Source organism: Mytilus californianus, unplaced genomic scaffold (assembly GCF_021869535.1).
Source record: "Mytilus californianus isolate M0D057914Y unplaced genomic scaffold, xbMytCali1.0.p SCAF_10, whole genome shotgun sequence".
Classification (NCBI taxonomy): Eukaryota; Metazoa; Mollusca; class Bivalvia; order Mytilida; family Mytilidae; genus Mytilus; species Mytilus californianus.
In genome coordinates, this window is record NW_026262582.1 from 49,499,122 (window position 1) to 49,518,605 (window position 19,484).

The 19,484-nt window shown below is 32.5% G+C and overlaps 2 long non-coding RNA genes across 2 annotated transcripts; one reads left to right on the forward strand and one right to left on the reverse strand.

Moving 5' to 3' along the window:
- Nucleotides 1–162: 162 nt before the first annotated feature.
- Nucleotides 163–2,485, reverse strand: LOC127718297 (uncharacterized). The gene is made up of 2 exons (XR_007989712.1): nt 1,992–2,485; nt 163–815 (listed from the first exon to the last, which is right to left on the reverse strand). It is a non-coding gene; the product is annotated as an uncharacterized LOC127718297 (long non-coding RNA).
- A 10,305-nt stretch (nt 2,486–12,790) lies between these two features.
- Nucleotides 12,791–18,969, forward strand: LOC127718298 (uncharacterized). Its single transcript, XR_007989713.1, has 3 exons — nt 12,791–12,999; nt 14,130–14,323; nt 18,895–18,969. It is a non-coding gene; the product is annotated as an uncharacterized LOC127718298 (long non-coding RNA).
- Nucleotides 18,970–19,484: the final 515 nt, after the last annotated feature.

Genomic DNA, 19,484 nt, shown 5'->3' on the forward strand with positions numbered 1-19,484 from the left:
GTTTTTTTTCATTTTGTCACAAACATGTTTTTAATTTGTTTATATGACAATAAAGATTATTATTATTTTGGAAATATAATAATATTTAAAGTCAAAAAATAAAATCCTTAAACTGAAATAAAATGATGACGTCTTAATAAAAGAAAAAAATATTGATTTGAAATCTTTGTCTTCTTTGTTTTATTATGAAAAATAGAACTGAAAAAAATATTTCATATTCTGACTGAATACATGAATATGCAAACGATTTGAATCTTATTCCTTTGTGGTGTTCATAATATTACATTTATATTTGTAAATTTATAAAATAAACACTTTTCCTGTTAAGTTTTAGTTTTCTTGTTTCAGCTTGCTATGAACAATTATTCAGTCCACTATATAAGAGTCAAGTAAATAAATTATTTCATCCACTAGAATATTGCTACAATTCTTAGACAAAACATTTTTGCAATCTGTTCTTCAAAAATCTTCCTCTGTACATCTTTATTGGATGGAGCGATTTAAATGAGTGGACAAAGCAAGTTCATTTGGACAACAAAATACTATTATATTTTTTCATTCCTCCCTTCTTTCAATTGATAATTACATTGTTGCATTTACATGATTAAGTTCTTGAGCATCTATGATCATGATGATATGACTCCTTTTTGTTTATAGTCATTATGTTGAAATTTCCTCTTTCTTATGTAGGAAAAAAAAACACATTCCATTTCAAATTAATAAAAAAGTCACACTATGTAGAAAAATATCAACTTTAAGTTTGCTGTTCAGTATTGACCTGTTGAATGATGATCATGAAAACCAAGATGTCTGACCTACAAATACACAAAACTCAAAAATTATAAATGAAGAGAAATACATCAATAAAATGGATATTTCATCATGTTTATGTACATTTTGATAAAAATTTCATTTGAATATTTAAAATTGTAAAAACTCTTATTTCAGTGCTTTGTGTCTATGGTTTTCATATTAGTTGTTTTTTGTGCCTTGTTGCAGTCTTTTGAGTTAAGCCAATTGCAACAATTATTTACAGTTTGTTCAAATGTTGTGCTGTTATTAAAACCACTGTCCCAGGTTAGGGGTGGGTTGGGTGCTCACTAAATGTTTATTTTATTAGTTGATATTTGCTTTGAATTAGCTGTCAGTAACTGTGAGTACTAATAGATCTGTATGTTGAGTCTTTTTTGTTAAAGGGAAAGAATAAATTTCCAGCCACATCCGGTCTGTGTTTTTTTTTGGTAGCTGTTTTTCTGCTTTGTTGCATTCTAATGAGTTAATAAAATTGAGAATGAAAACGGGAATGTATCAAAATAACCTGACCCAAGAGCAGAAAAAAAACCCTTTTCAACTGATTTTATAGTTTTTATATTGAACTGACACTTACACCACTGTCCTTAATTAGAGGAGGATTTGGCGCCAGCAAACATGTTAAACCATGCCACATTTTGTAAGTGTCTGTCCCAAGTCAGGGGTCTATTATTCAGTGGTTGTCAATTGTTGCTATATATCATATTTGTTTTTTGTTTATTGTTTTGTGCAAAAATCAGGCACTTAGCTTTCACCTTTGTGGTGTTTCCCCCAAGCATGTTTAGCATGGATAGACACCATGCCCTTTTTAAATGACGCCATGCCCTTATTGAATTGTTTTACATTTGTTATTTCATGGCCTTTTATGGATTACTATGCAGTATAGGGTTTGCTCATTGTCGAAGGCTGTACAGTGAACTAATTTTGTTAAATTTAATGTCATTTGATCTCTATTGGAGAAAAGTCTCATTGGCAATCGTACCGCTTCTTATTTTTATATCAACCCTGCCATATTTTGCCTGTCATTATTTACAGGTCATCATTGGCCTCTAATAAGTAATTGCATTGCTTACATCCACTTAATTGAACTCTGGTGGATAGTTTTCTCATTTATCATACCACATCTTATTTTCATAATAATCATTATTCAAGGGCAATAACTTTTATAGAAGTGGACTTACCATTTAGGCTTTGTTGACGTCTGTAAATCTATTTTTGTTGATAATTTCTTTTGTTTATAGTTTCCCTTTATCTTTAATGTTCTTGCCCTACACATTAAAGGGTAAACATTATCATTTAATAAAAATAACTACTATTACATAATGAGTAGGCAACTGACAATTTTGGATCATTTGTATCTTGTCTTGCTCATCATTTTTGCTTGATATTATCAATATTCTATGAAAATGAGGTCACAGTCATATTAAACTTGGCAGACAGACATCTTCTTATTTTTATATGACACCTTGCAGTCATTCCATACACCAACAAGTAGACATATGCTTATAATATCTGATAAAATGAATAAAATGCTCTGTTGGGCGCAGCTTGATACGACCGCAGAGGTCGAACCCTGAACAGTTGGGGCAAGTATAGACACAACATTCAAGCTTGATACAGCACTGCATTTGGATTGTGATTAAATATTTGACACAGCATAGGTTTCTGACACAGAATGAATGTGGTCTTAAAACTTAAAAATTTTTAATTAACCTATTCAAACCATATCATTATTATTTGCTTTTATATATAAATCAGAAATAACCAATTTAAAATGGAAAATTTTAAAGAAATAAAAGGAAAAAAAGGGGGGGAAAATCCCCCCCCCCAAATTTTTTGAACCCCCTTATGATTTATCACCCCAAACTCAACCCCAGCCTTCCCTTTGTGGTATGGTTCCTTGTAGTACAATTTCAGAAAGATCCATACACTTATACACAAGTTATTGCCTGGAAACTAGAAAAATGCTTGTTTTTTTGGCCCCTTTTTGGCCCCAAATTCCTAAACGTTTAGGGCAATTACCCCCAAACTCAAACCCAGCTTTTCCTTTGTGATATGGAACCTTGTAGTACAATTTCAGAAAGATCCATACACTTACACACAAGTTATTGTCATGAAACTAGAAAAATTCTTGTTTTTTGCCCCTTTTTTGGCCCCTAATTCCTAACATTTTAAAGCAATTGCCCCCAAAATCAATTCCAGCTTTCCCTTTGTGATATGGAACCTTGTAGTACAATTTCAGAAAGATCCATACACTTACACACAAGTTATTGTCATGAAACTAGAAAAATGCTTGTTTTTTGCCCCTTTTTTTGCCTAATATTTTGAGAGATCCATACACTAACACACAAGTTATGTCTGGAAGTTACAAAAATGCTTATTTTTGGCCCCTAATTCCTTAACTGTTGGTACCATAACCCCCAAAATCAGTCCTTATGGTAAAATTTCATAGAGATCCATTCACTTAAACTAAATTTAGAGTGCGAAAACTAATGTGTCTTCGGACGACGACAACGCCAACGTCATACCAATTTTTTGCGGTCGTATAAAAAACCAAGAAAACTTAGCATTGACCAAAGAACCATAAAATGCAATCATGGTTATATGAATCTGCCAGACAGACATGCACACCTTACAATCGTTACATCCGCCTAATATAATTTACTTGTTGCTTAAAGCATATATGATAAACTGACAAAACAATGCAAACTTTTCATTGACCAATGAACCATGAAAATGAGGTCAAGGTCATATAAAACATGCCAGACAGACATGTGCATCTCACAATCATTCCATTCACCAAATATAGGGGCCTTATTCATGTTATTGCTTACAGTATCCGAAAAAAACCACAAAAACTAAACATTGTCCAATGTACTATGAAAATAAAGTCAAGGTAAGATGAAACTTCTCAGTCAGACATATGCACCTTACAATCATTCCATACACCAAATATAGTTGACCTATTGCTAATTTGAAAATAAGAAAATAGAAAAACTGACCAAAAAACAATAAAATAACATTGAGCAATGAACCATAAAAATGAGGTCAAGGTCGAATAAAACATGCCAGACTAACATGTACATCCTTAAAAATTTTCATACACCAAATATACTTGACATGTTGCATACAGTATTAGAAAAACTGGACATTTTTACCTAGGAATAGTGATGTCATGGACTAGGAAAATTAGTCTGGGGACATAAATTACAGACATCGGACTAAATATACTAGTAAATTCTGTATCCATGGACTTTTTATACTAGTTATATTTGTCTGACCAGACAATTTTTCTCTTACACTAGTTCTCAGAGAGACATGTCACCTTACCTTGACACATTATTCTGACTCTGAACAAACCAGTATTTGCTCTTACTCCTTAATAATACTGGGTGCTTAGGGGAGAAGCAGCAAATACCAACTTTAGTCTTTGGTTTTACCCGGTTGGGTTCAATATATACAACATTCTGCACGTGAGGTGAACACGCTACCAAGAGACCAGGCAGTATAATATAAGGAGTTTACCCAAGATTTAAAGTTTCCAAGTTTTTGCAAAAACTGGATCAAAATCATCATTGAAAAGCAATAACTTTTTAATAAGATTTAAGTTTCTCTTTAATTATTACAGTTTTCGAGATAAAAAGGCAAATTCAAGAAATATGAAGAAAAAAAAATGGTTAAAATCTGTATTTAAGGCAACAACTCCTATGAGTCAGCTGCCAGTTTTGATGCAAATGGACAGTAGATATTTTTTTCAACATTCTGAACATTTCTACCCTTGTCAGATATTGTCTATCTATTTTAGCCTTTTGTAGCTTATTACGCAGTTTGGCTTTTTAGCCCATTGTTGAAATCTGTACGGTGACTTCTACGTTTTTAGTTTCTGTTGAAGAGCCGTCACATTGGCAATGATACCATATTTATATATGTTTTTGTCATTTAGGTGTAAGGAGACAACCTTTTGATTTTCTGGTGGGATAAAAAAGGGGAGACAGATTTTTTATCACCTGGCCTGGTAAGTTTTTCAGGGTTCGTAAGGATAGAAAACCCGGCAAATTGTAACAAACCCCTGTGGTACGACCATATTTGCCAAAAGATTAGTCCAAATAATCATGACGTCTTGCAAGGCTATTTTAACTTTTTTCTGGGCACGTAATAGTCAAAGTTGTGACTGAGTGCGGAAATATGAAGATAGATAGATAGAAAAATTATAAAGGGACATAACTGAAGAACGGTAAAAGTGACGCTACCCAAATTTGAACTTGATCTGAGTTTTGTGGTAATAAGCATTGTGTGTAAGTCTCATAACATTTGGTTGAGGCTAACTTAAGTAGAGAACAGAAACTAAAAATTCAGCAATTTTTCTATTTGTAAACACGCATAACTCTAGAACGGTTGTGTATAAGTTTTATAACATTTGGTTGAGACAAACTAAAGTTAGAGAACGGAAACGAAAAATTCAGCAATTTTTATGTTTATAAAGGGACATTACTCAAGAATGGTAAAAGTGTCGCCACCAAATTTCGTACTTGATCTGTATTATGTAGTAATAAGCATTGTGTATAAGTTTCATAACATTTGGTTGAGGCAAACTTAAGTTAGAAAACGGAAACAAAAATATATACAAGGTGATAGGACGTGCTGCTGGAATAGGTCACTTTTTCCAGCTTGAAAATATGGGAATAGGTGGGGAAAACTATCAGAAATATATGATAAGGTCGATAAAGTTCCAATTACTTGTATATGAAAAGCCCTGTCATTTTTTCACAGCCGAAAGTCTCGCCGTAAGTAAACATTACATACAGAATCTTAGCCTTAAATATTCCACTTTTCCAACACACCCCACGAAAACCAACCAATATGGCAAAAGGTTACAATTTTACCCACGCAATATATGAAAAGGTATACATTTTTAAGATCTAAATTATATGAATAGGGTGGGGTAACAGAACCCCAGCGACACCCCCTATCAATTAAGTATTGAAGTGCCCCCCCCCCCCCCCCCCCCGGAGGTATTTTACTGCTACAAGATATTTGATTTGCTTATCACGCACCCGTTGATGAGCAGAGAACCATACTTTCAAGCCAGGGGCAGTCTATACTAACAGTTAGTATAGAAAGTCCCTGTAAAAAGGCAGGCAAATCCTAACAGTACTGTAACTTAATGATACATGTATATCAAGTTACAGCACCTCACCCAGCACAGTTAGCATACTGGTGTGTGTCAGTCTTATAATATAAAACTGCGTAGGTTCATATCGTTTGATTCAACGTTTTTTCGGATATTTTTTAGGACCGTTGTCAACTTGACAACGGTACGTCTAAACACCGCTCAGGACCTCCTGAGTGCACCCAGGACATACAAAGTGCACTCAGGACATGAAATATATGTTTTGGTTAGTGGTGAAGGTATGCATTCGATAGATAATTTAATTCTTCATCTAAAAATTTTGTTTTGATAAAATCAATTTAATATTTAAAAAGTTATTAAGGTTTTCATCGGCACGCGCCGTTTTTATGAAATATGTCAGGCATGACCGATGATTATATTGAATACCAATTATCATGTTGATTAGGTCGTTTGATCTTTAATAATTAGGAGTGATTAGTGATGGTACTTACCTCATACAAGTAAGCTTGGCAAACAAACAAAATCAAGATGTCTTTTGAAAAATAAAGAACAATGAAGATATATTGTTTTAGAAAAAAACCGTTAAATAAACATTTTTCTTTTTGTTTGTAATAATTGAAGCCAGTCGAGAAATATGAGAAATCTACATATATTATAGTTGGGAAATTTTCATTCAATTCATTTCATTTCATTAACTTAATAGATAAAAAAAATATCGTTATTATTTTCTTTGTATAGATTTTCGTATTTTATTAAAATTTCGTGCAATAAAAAGTTTAGTTTTATTCTTAGTTCAAAAATTAAGAAGGATAATTCTTTCGTATTTTCATATCTCTAGATATATTACAATAGACTTTAATTGCATTGTTCCATGGTAAAAAAAAGAATCGGTGAAACACCATTTATAATTTACTTTCAAGCTAACGGTTAATCTGATCACTCACTAAAAATAGCGTTGAATTAAAAAAAAAATATTGGTATCATTGCGTTCTAATTCTTATTTATATAATTGTGTGTGTGTGTTTTGTTCTATTTTCTTGTCTTTGAGATTCATTCAAATAATTAACACTTTTTGACCAATGAGAGGCTGTGTATGTATAACATAACGATTCAATCAAAATTTCATTTAGTTAGGTTTTTTTCCTCTATTGAAACTCGTTCTTGTCCAGTAATAAATCCCTTGAACGAGTTTGAAAAGGGAAATAAATTTGTCATACTTTTCATGAATTAAGATTTAGTTTTGTAAATGGAACCCGTTCTTAACTGTAGAAGCCGTACTTGCCAAAATACGCTTTTCAAATAATCAAATCTCATATAGTTAGTGTTCTTTCTCATTTTTATCGTTCTTGTCCAGTAATTTCATTCTTGAGTAATACGAATGTTTTAAAAATCCGCATTAATGTAAGATTTATCTTTATCATTAAAGTTGTTCTTGTCTAGCTGTAATACAAGCCTTGAACGAATTCCAATGTGAAAATAAATTCTGAAAATTAATTTGTCTCCGTTTTCTGAAAATTATCATATTTTGGTATTATTTCTAAATAATTTGTAAGTAAACGAAATCCGTTCAAACCACGACTAAGTCTTCGTTCACAGAGTTTGAAGTGCCAAAACCCCAAAAACTTGCTCGTAAGCCAAACCAAAGGAAAAGACCAAGGACAGCACGTACGCAGCCAAGATATTAGACTTAGCAAATCATATAAATAAATACTGATCTGTCTTATTAAGGTTAAGTTCTAAATATTGTCATTGAAAATATAGGACCAGTTCATAATTTCAATAAATTTGTTATCTATATCAAGGCTGTGAAGATCTTGAATAAATTTTGAACATTCATGAAAAAGGTTAATTTTTTATATCGAATATCGTCATCACGTGTGCATTCCATAAGGAAATGTTTTACAGTCTCTACACTGCAACTTTCACAAAACTTAATAACATCGTGTTATTCATTTTAAACGTAACACGGTACTAACAACACAATTCATAAACAACAATAAAGATAATCCAATCAATTTTGTTGATTGGATAATTCACGACTCAGTAGTTGTGTAATCAGTGACACGTGCCCTCATTATTTCATAAGAATTAACATATCTATCTAAGTTCGATTTCAAATTGTACCAAAATTTAACTCTTAAATAAGCAGCGTGTAACGAATATATTCATCCATCCTGTGTGCAAATACGATGACTATAAAGGGCCCTGAGTGCACATTGTATGTCCTGAGTGCACTCAGGAGGTCCTGAGCGGTGTTTAGACGTACCCACTTGACAATGTCAAATCCGACCTGCCACTTTGCAACCTGACCTGCAAAAACATAATTCGACTAAAAATAATGCCAGTCAAAATTGCTTTTTTGAGACTGGACGACTGAAAGAGTTTTAAAATGCGACCTTGTGACCCTACTTGGAATTCTTCATTCATCGGCGTGTGTCGGTTTGGCTAAAAAGGGGGCATTGGTTTTTTTCTTGGGACAAAAAATTGTTTCTATCTTTATTAAAAAAAAAAATTAAGACCAATCATAAACTTTTTTTTCAAAACTCAGTGTCGTATTTTATTGTTTTCCCAACAATTTTTAATAAAAGCTTAAAATGTTTGTTTAACTTCCCTCTGACTTCCCTCCTGATTTTTTTTCTCAAGAAATTATAGAATCAGTAAATGGATATATATATATATATATATATGTCTGTGGTCACCGTCATGCAGTTAGATAAGAAATTCCAGCATGCATCATCAAATAATTCATGTGTATTTGTGACATCAACATAACTGAAACATTATATTATTTCCGAGTAATTATGTAAATCATTTTGATTTACAATTATATATATGTCTGGGACTTATGCATGTATATATCTCACAGGCACTTGTCTCAGAAAAAAAAATCCTATATACTTTAATAAAAGTATATAGGAAAAAAATTCTGAGACAAGTGCCTGTGATATATCTGTCAGTCCCAGAATAATAAATATAATTGTATCTTAATCTGTGGAAAAATCCGATTATTAAATTGTTAAATTCTTTTACGTCAAAATTATATCAAAGTATACTTTTTAAAGTTTTAAATTTTAAAGTTAAAATGAATATTCCGTTTTGATCTGAGGAAAAACTTTTTAAACTGTAATGACATGGTCAGTCAACTGATTTGTTGCATGGCTGATTACAGGTAATAAAAGCATGCAGTAATTTTCCATTACGACAGTGCGTGTACCCTGGGGTGTGTATAACGTATTAGAAATATCATAGTTTTCTAGAGAACATCCTGTCTATGTGTAATACAGATTGATGACATTACACAAATTTTTTTTTGTTAAATGTAGTTAAGTATCTGTGTCCGTTCCCTATTGCAACACTACAATTCTTTCGAAGAAAAAAATGTTAAAATTAAAAAAAAAAAAAAATGTATATAAAATAAAGAAGAAAAAAGTAGCAAATTAACTTATGTAACTACGCATTGAGTAAACATAATTTCACTTTACATGTACAAACCCTTGAGAAAACGTATATATAGATGTGTTTAAAAAGGCCAATTCCCAGTGGATTTATTTCACACTAGGACCACAGGCACTTGTCTCAGAATTTTGTTTCCTATATACCTTAATACAGGGACTTTCTATACTAACTTAGTATAGAAAGTCCCTGCTTAATATAACATTAAAAGTATATAGGACATTTTTTTCTGAGACAAGTGCCTGTGACTAGGAACGAAGATAACTAGAACTAAGTTCATTGGAAAGTCTTTTTGTCTGATACATGTATACCTATAGATAATGGACATAATTAAGAACAGCTTCAAATATATGCCTATAAATTAACGGTACGTCTAAAAACCGCTCAGGACCTCCTGAGTGCAGACAGGACATAAAAAGTCACTCAGGACATGTATATATGTTTTAGTGAGCGTTGAGGGTATACATTCGATAGATAATTTAATATTTGATCTTATAATTTCGGTTTTGATAAAATCAAACCAACATTAAAGAAGTTATTTGGGATACGTCATGCATGACCGATGATCATATTCAATACCAATCATCATTTTGATTACGACGTTTGATCTTTAATAATTAGGACTGATTGGTGATGGTTATATACACATACAAGTAAACTTTGCAAACAAAAAAAAAACAAAAAACGTTTCCTTGGAAAAATTATAAAAATACATGAATATTGTTTTTACAAAAAAAGTTAAATAAATTTTTCGTTTTGTATGTAATAATTGAAGCCATTTAGAAATATAAGAAATCTTCACATAGTCGGGAAATTTTCAATTCAAGTTATTTCATTTGAAAACGTTAACAAATATAGATCTTATTCGATGTAAAATGTGGCGTCCTTGGAGATCAAAACCCCGTTTAAATAGGGTTTGTCTACTTTCGTCTATTGCCGAACATTCTATAATATAATGAATCGCGTCGCCAATATCACCACAATTACATAAAGTACAAATACAATCTTCTCCTAAATATTTGGCATCTTACAATTACAATAGGAAATTTTGAGTCGAAACTGAAGTACCAAATCTACAAAAAAAATCACTATTTTTTGTAGTAGTAGGCGTTGAAAACTAAACTGTTTATAATCTTTTTTTTTCTCCTAAATTAATTGAAACTCCTGAAATAATTTAACATTATCTATAGACAGCTTACATATGCAAATCGTTTTAGAAGTATGTGAGTGTATAGTTATAATTTGTTCATTAACCCCCCTTTTTCCTTCTATAAAATTACATTGTAATCGATTTTATTTCCAAATTTGTGTTTGCTAGGATTGACACTTAGAACGTACAACAAAAAGTAACAAGTAAAAAGTCACGATTCAATTTTGGGATATTTTTTTCTTTTAATAAACTTAATTTTAAAAACGTTTCAGTATTTTTCTGAAACATTTTTAAAAGGAAACGGACTTGTAAACAAAATTTATTTTTGAATATTAATATGAACAATGATTGTTAAGAAAACAATCTGCCAAAGTGGTTTGGTAATTAACTGAAGTCATGCTGTCAAAAATGTCTCCTTTTTATAAGTTATTGATAAAAAAAAACTATTTGAAGGCGAATTAATCATTTCCTCAACTAAATACATTTATCTATAAATAAAGTCAATTCGTCAAGAACTTTCTCTCATATATTTAAACAATTGTAAAATAATTAATTTAAACCTTTGTCCTGCGACTTTCTGTCCGTTTACCAATACTTATTCCTTGTTAAGTTCTTTCATATCCATTTACGAATACTTATAACGTGATAATTAATTTTTCCGGATGCTTTTTATCCTATTTTCATATCAAACAACCATGTTACCCGTAGAACGGAGTTAAGTACAAATTTAGGAATTTAGTACTTAAAATTTTCAACAACAAAATTTTACACTTTCATTTACCTGGATTTTTTTCTACGCTTCGAAGCCGCCACCCTGTATCAAACTTATCCAACACCTCGCATGGCGTATTCACGATGTGGAGGAATTGACAATATACAATCAAAGTTAGCAATATACAGCAAGTAAGTAATTGGTGTTGAATGCCAGTAGATCTGAATTTGTAAATTTTTAGATTGAATTTAACCTGTTTAGAACGTGTATTGTTGAATTGTTCAATAAAATTACACACATAATCTGGGCTGATATGCATAAAACCACTTTAAGTTCAAGGTATCAATAAAACTGGGTCTGCATGAAAAAATGACTTATCACATAATACCAGAACCTATGTTTAGCCTACTGTTACACGATAAGAAAATATAGCTGTAGGCCTAGTTGAAAATCTTTACAAATTATTTTTTCTTTTAATTTCTGTTTGACTGTCTGGGTGCTTCTTATGTGTTTTAAATGCTATAGTCAAGTTTTATAGACTGTAACAAGTACGTCATTTGGTCGTTTTTAAGTTTTTGCCATGGCGTTTGTCAGTATGTCTTCGACTTATAAGTTTTATCAAGGATTTGTATAGTGAGATTGGTTTTATATAATCTGCATCTCTTGTACTGTATTTTAAAATGTATTACAATTGCTGCATCTTTACACATTCATCAATACACCAAAAAATATGAATAAAGCTTTCGTATATATATAAATAAAGAGATGTGGTACGATTGGTAATGAAACAACTATCCGCCAGTTCAATTCAAAAACCTAATATAAGCAAATGTGACTTACTTACTTACTTTAGTCAGAGAGATCTTGAATCTGAATTCAAGGATACGAAGTGGGAAGGGTTTAGAGGTGGATTAAGGTGAGGGCATGGGGGCCCGCCCCTTTTTTGGAAAAAAATTGGTTGATTATTTAGAGAATCACTGAAGCGGGCCCCCTCTTTATGCATGACAGTTAGTGCCTCCTTATGACATTTTTTGGATCCGCAACTGGTGAGGACTTCATAAAAAAATATTTAGTAAGTTTTTGTTTTGTGATAAATAATGTATTTAGACAGAAATAGGATAAAATAAACTACTGAAAGCTTAAGTCCACATAACAGGGTATGGATGGGGGTTAACAGAATAGAGAATAACGGGCAAACAATAAAGATTAAAGAATAATGAAATGCTAAAATATAAGGGAAGAGAGTAATGAGCAAAAAGTGTAAGTTTGTAGAAATATAGCAAAAACAATAAATAAAGAACACAGAAAAAGAAGACTCCCCCCCCCCCCCCCCCCCCCCCAAGATCCTGACTTCAACTTTAACGCTGCCGGGATATTTTTTAGACAAAGTGCAGCCGAAACCACTAAGCGTTTTGCATCCATACGTTTTTTTTCCGGGATACTGACTGCATAGTAAAATATCAATGTACTAGTTAATGTTCTCGAGGGATGACCCTATTACAGAGAGATATATACACATATGTGTAAATATGTCTCTGCCCTATTACGTGTCAGTAAGTTAACCTCCTCGACACGGTTCATTTTTACGGCGGCTCAGTTTTGTCTTAATAAGAATAAACATAATTGATAAGTTTCTTTCCCCTGCATTTCTCGATCGCACTTGTAAATAGCACATTGGTCTCAAGACATTGGTTACAACACTTGCCGTCAGTACTCAAAATTGGAAAAATATTAAATAAGAAGGTATAGAAAATTAAATTAATGCACACACACTATTATCAACCACAGACATGATGTTTTTCTCAATTTGCCTAAATCGTTATTCCGCAATACAACGAGGATGAAAACCCACCACTTTGAACACAGTCACAGTCACAGGCACCGGCATGCTGTGAACTTGTAAGTTTCCCAAATGAGTAACTATCCATTACTTTTCTAGTGTAAAGTTTTATTTAATACACATTTGATTTGAAATGGCATATCAGAGAGATATATAAACCTATATCATAGGTTGATCCGGGGTGGGGGGGCTTTCTTGGGAAAAATTTGGTTGATTATACTGATCACTGAAGCATGACTGGAGCCGGCCCTCCCTTATGAAAAGTTCTGGATCTGCCACTGCATGTATATTCATAAAATAAACCAACAAATTATCCAAAAGATGAATAATACTTAATACTTACGACTAAGATTGATTATAAGTATACTTGAGTTGGTTTTACAAAAAAAAAAACTTACAATTTATCGTAAGTATACTGTATTGTACATGACTTAATTACTATCAATATTATTTGTAAGTTTTTTTGTGAAACAGACTGCTGAATTGTTTTTCCATGCTTATGGTACATCTAAGTCGTATGCTTTTTTTAAAACCACCTCCAGGGTATAATGTCTGCTCGCCCATAGAATCTGTTTGTAGATATAGGAAGATGTGGTATGAGTGCCAATGAGACAACTCTCCATCCAAGTCACACAATTTATAAAAGTAAACCATTATAGGTCAAGGTATGGTCTTCAACACAGAGCCTAGTTTTTATCAAAAATGAAATATATTGATATTAATAGTATACAGGTTAAATAATTTATTCATACATTTTTAATTGACTGACTAGAATTATCATGATTATTGAGGAATTTAAACCATTCCTATTTTTAAAAAGGGACAAAAATAAAATTTATATATAATAACAGGGTGATACAAATGAGAAAAACTCAAGAAATTATTTTCAATTAAGATAAATACATGGTTTTCAGTTGTTTTTTAAAGCAGAGGCAGATTTAGTTTAAAGTTGGAAAAAATTGTTTGTACCAACAAAAATAAATACACAAAGTTAATCCAGAATTATGTGTTTATCATTTTTTTTTATGTTTAGGTTGCCAGCAAGATGAAAAGAACAATGCAGTTCAAAAGTCAAAATGTGGATAAGCTGCGGTACAAGGTCCTACTTTTGCAGATTTTCATATTTTGCATGAATGAATTTGAAGTTTATATCATGGAGGGCAGAGAAAGAAAAGAAACACTTCAGTTTTCCTGCTTCTGAAGGATAAATGTAAAACATCTTGTTTGGTAAGTTTTATGCTCTGTTATGATAGTGTTTGTGCATCCATCTGTCTTTCTCTAAATTGTATTCACTTAAAAGTTTTTGGTTACAGTTCACCATGAACTTCAGTTAGTAACTTGCGGTTTTACACGTTTATACTCAAAATTTAGTACTTTAAAATGTTCATGTATTTTTGTCGAGCCTGCAACTTTTGTCGCAGAAAGCTCGACATAGGGATAGTGATCCGGTGGCGGCTACAGCAGTGGCGTTAGCACGGGGGGTCTCTTCCTATATTAAGGTATATACATATGTGCCACTGGAATGGGTCCCTATTTTGATGCATCAAATATATCAATGGGGTGCAATTTTACCGATGAAATATATCAATGGGTCATAATTTTTCAGTTTGTTGTGCAACTATCTTCACTTAATGGGTTATGATTTTGCTGTGAAATATATGTATAGGTAGGGATTTCACAATTATTCAATATATGAATGGGGGGGGGGGGGTGTTTTTTAAATTCCAGCTGCACAACTGTACTGTACCCAAAATCCCATGTTGAGACCCCCCCCCCCAATGTCCATTGTCCTTGACCTCATTTTCATGGTTCAGTGACTACTTGAAAAAAAAGTTCAGATTTTTTGTAATGTTAATTTCTCTCATATTATGAGTAATAGGATAACTATATTTGGTATGTGCGTACCTTGCAAAGTCCTAATGCTTGTCAGAGAGTTTTCACTTGACCTAGACCTCATTTCATGGATCAGTGAACAAGAACTTAGTCTTAGATGCATGATTTTTTTATTAGTTGTTAGTGGCTTTGTACTAGCTGTCAGTAACTGCGAGTACTCTCAGATCTGTACTAAGTGTCTTTTTGTTGTTTGGATGTACAAGTACCCGGCCACGTCCACTTGTATTTGTAGTATTTGTATTTTTATCCATCTGATGAGTTAAGCCTCTTTCAACTGATTTTTATTTTGCAGTCGTATATTGGTATGACGTTGGCGTCGGCGTCGTCGTCGTCGTCGTCCGAAGACACATCGGTTTTCGCACTCTAACTTTAGTTAAAGTGAATGGATCTCTATGAAATTTTACCATAAGATTCAATACCACAAAAGAAAGGTTGGGATTGATTTTGGGGGTTATGGTACCAACAGTTAAGGAATTAGGGGCCAAAAAGGGGCCAAAAATAAGCATTTTTGTAACTTCCAGACATAACTTGTGTGTTAGTGTATGGATCTCTCTGACATTGTACCACAAGGTTCCATATCACAAAGGGAATGCTGGGATTGATTTTGGGGGGTAATTGCCTCAAAATTTCAGGAATGAGGGGCCAAAAAAGGGGCAAAAAACAAGCATTTTTCTAGTTTCATGACAATAACTTGTGTGTAGGTGTATGGATCTTTCTGAAATTGTACTACAAGGTTCCATATCACAAAGAGAAAGCTGGAATTGAGTTTGGGGGTAATTGCCTAAAACGTTTAGGAAAAAGGGGCCAAAAATAAGCATGTTTCTAGTTTCCAGACAATAACTTGTGTTCAAGTGTATGGATCTCTCTGAAATTGTACTGCAAGGTACCATACCACTAAGGGAAGACTGGGATTGATTTTGGGGGTAATTGCCTCAAATTTTAGGAATTTGGGGCAAAAAAGGGGCAAAAAACAAGCATTTTTCTAGTTTCAGGACAATAACTTGTGTGTAAGTGTATGGATCTTTATGAAATTGTACTACAAGGTTCCATATCACAAAGGGAAAGCTGGGTTTGAGTTTGGGGGTAATTGCCCTAAACGTTTAGGAATTTGAGGCCAAAAAGGGACCAAAAAACAAGCATTTTTCTAGTTTCCAGACAATAACTTGTGTTCAAGTGTATGAATCTCTCTGAAATTGTACTGCAAGGTACCATACCACAAAGGGAAGGCTGTTATTGAGTTTTGGGGTGATGAATCATAAGGGGGTTCAAAAATTTGGGGGGGGGGGGGGGATTTTTTTTTCCTTTTTTTTTCTTTACAATTTTTCATTTTAAATTGGTTATTTCTGATTTATATATAAAAGCAAATAATAATGATATGGTTTGAATAGGTAAATTAAAATTTTTTAAGTTCTTAGAACACATTCATTCTGTGTCAGAAACCTATGCTGTGTCAAATATTTAATCACAATCCAAATTCAGAGCTGTATCAAGCTTGAATGTTGTGTCCATACTTGCCCCAACTGTTCAGGGTTCGACCTCTGCGGTCGTATCAAGCTGCGCCCCAGCGGAGCATTTTATTATTGTTCGTTCTTATGTTGTACTGTTACACCACTGTCCCAGGTTAGGGGGAGGGTTTGGATCCCGCTATCATGTTTAACCCCGCCACATTCTGTATGTATGTGCCTGTCCCAAGTCAGGAGCCTGTAATTCAGTGGTTGTCGTTTGTTTATGTGTTACATATTTGTTTTTAGTTCATTTTTTGTACATAAATTAGGCTGTTAGTTTTTCGTTTGAATTGTTTTACATTGTCATTTCGGGGCCTTTTATAGCTGACTGTGCGGTATGGGCTTTGCTCATTGTTGAAGGCCGTACGGTGACCTATAGTTGTTAATTTCTGTGTCATTTGGTCTCTTGTGGAGAGTTGTGGTCTCATTGGCAATCATACCACATCTTCTTTTTTATATTTAAGGTTAAGTTTTGGTGGTCAAGTCCATATCTCAGATACTATAAGCAATAGGTCTAGTATATTCGGTGTATGGAAGGACTGTAAGGTGTACATGACCAACTGGCAGGTGTCATCTGACCTTGACCTCATTTTCATGGTTCAGTGGTTATAGTTAAGTTTTTGTGTTTTGGTCTGTTTTTCTCATACTGTATGCAATAGGTCTACTATATTTGGTGTATGGAATGATTGTAAGGTGTACATGTCTAGCTGGCAGGTGTCATCTGACCATGACCTCATTTTCATGGTTCAGTAGTCAAAGTTAAATTTTTGAGTTTTGGTCTTTTTTTCTAATACTGAATGCAATAGGTCAACTATATTTGGTGTATGGAAACATTTTATGATGTACATGTCAGTCCCGCAGGTTTAATTTGACCTTGACCTTATTTTAACGGTTCATTGCTCAGTGTTAAATTTTTGTGTTTTGGTCTGTTTTTCTTAATCTATAAGCAATAGGTCAACTATATGTGTTGTATGGAAGGATTGTAAGCTGTACATGTCTGCCTGGCATGGTTCATCTGATCTTCACCTCATTTCCATGGTTCATTGGTCAATGTTTAGTTTTCTTGGTTAAGTCTGCTTCTTAGAAACTATAAGCAATACCGGTAGGTCAACTGTATTTAGTAATTTGAATGATTGTAAGGTGTACATATATTTTTTGTCAGGTTTATATGACCTTGAATTCATTTTCTTGGATCATGTTGAGTTTATGTGATAGTTGTAGTAAGGCTTTATATTTAGGACTATCAACATGATATGATTAGTAAAGAAGGCGCAACATTTCAGCGTGTGCACTCTTGTGTATACATTAAACACCACATTTACTGTTTTTACCCTGATTGTATGGATCACTGAACATAGAAATGTCATAATGTGAAATTATAGTACATTCTTAGGTTAAGGTTCATAGCTTACCATGAAGTTGAATGTCATACACATGTTCATTATGTGGTGAATTTTTAAATTCAGTGCCAAACTAAGATTTTGAGCCTGATTACATGGTTGACTAGACATTGACACATGCTAGTGTTTGCCAGGCATTGTGTCCTGTACTAGGAATTTGTCCTGTACTATTCTAAGAACTTTAATAGTACTCGCTGAGTATGGAGTTTTTGTGAAAGTTTAATATTAGTGAGATTTTTGCATGACATCCTGTCAACTGCTTGTTGATCATGTTTATACATGTCTTAAAATTAATATCTGACACATTGGTGATTTGTGAACTTGGAAATAAGTTATTTGATAGAATAATAATGTTTTGAGAGTATCAAAATAAAAAATATCCCATTTTTACTACATTGTGTATTAATGATTAAGTATATAAAAAAGAAGATTTAGGATAAATGTATAACCATATATAAAAATGAGACAGCAACCGAACAACACAAAAATAAGAAAAAAAACAATATAATTTTTTGTATCAATGTTATAATTTCCAACATGTCCATAGAGTTCAATGTATTTTCTAATTGAAATAAAACACAAGTGGAACTCTTTCAGAACTTCAGAAGCTTAAAGAAGTGCTGTTTCTATTGTTGGCTTTCCGTATAATATATTGCAAATTCTTGTGAAAAATGGAATTTTATTGTAATTGCCTAAGGTTTTAACATTGATCTATATATATATAACTGGGGAAAATACCCAAATGTTATAAAGAAGAATACATAAATTGATTGTTATATAATATTAGAATAGGAAGATGTGGTATATTGCTAATTTGACAACTCTCCATCAGAGACCAAAGGATGTAGGAGGTAAGCAACTGATGACACTGGACAACCTTCAACAATCAGTAAAATCCATACCGCATAGCTATTTTTATTGAAAATCATATGTTCTTGCTACATGTATGCAAACAGTTTTTTATTATCCATAACTTCGGATTTTATTGGTTCTTTTTCAGAAGGATTGAAATTCATCACTGAGAATAAAAGGAGAAAACACAGAAACAAGACCAAAATAAATTCAAAATCAAAAGTCAGATCAGTTATTATTTTCATCACTCAGCCAATGAATTGAATTTCTATTAAATATCTAAAGATATTAAAACCACAATAATGAAAATGTTCTGTGCTGAATGGCAAAAAAGTGGACTATACATTACGATCACACAATGCTGGATGATAAGAAACTATTAATTTTTTGGGTGGAGGGATATCCTGAAAAAAAAATAGATTTATGTAAAAAGCTACTAGTATGTTAAGCCTTTTAATAGAGTTTTCATTGATTTCAAATGGGAAAAAAATGTGTTTTAAAAAAGTATTCTAGAATTCATAAATAAACATATATTGATACTTACATTATCTGCTTTGTTGTTTAAAAGTTTAGTTTTGAACAGTTATAGAACAATATAATTGCATTAACATTTCCAAGGAAAAAAAAGATATTCAACTAAAAAGATTCATCTTAAAACAATTTACTACCAAACAGAATTCATTGTAACATACACATTTATTTACTGTATATTTATAATTTGAATCATAGGATTTTATT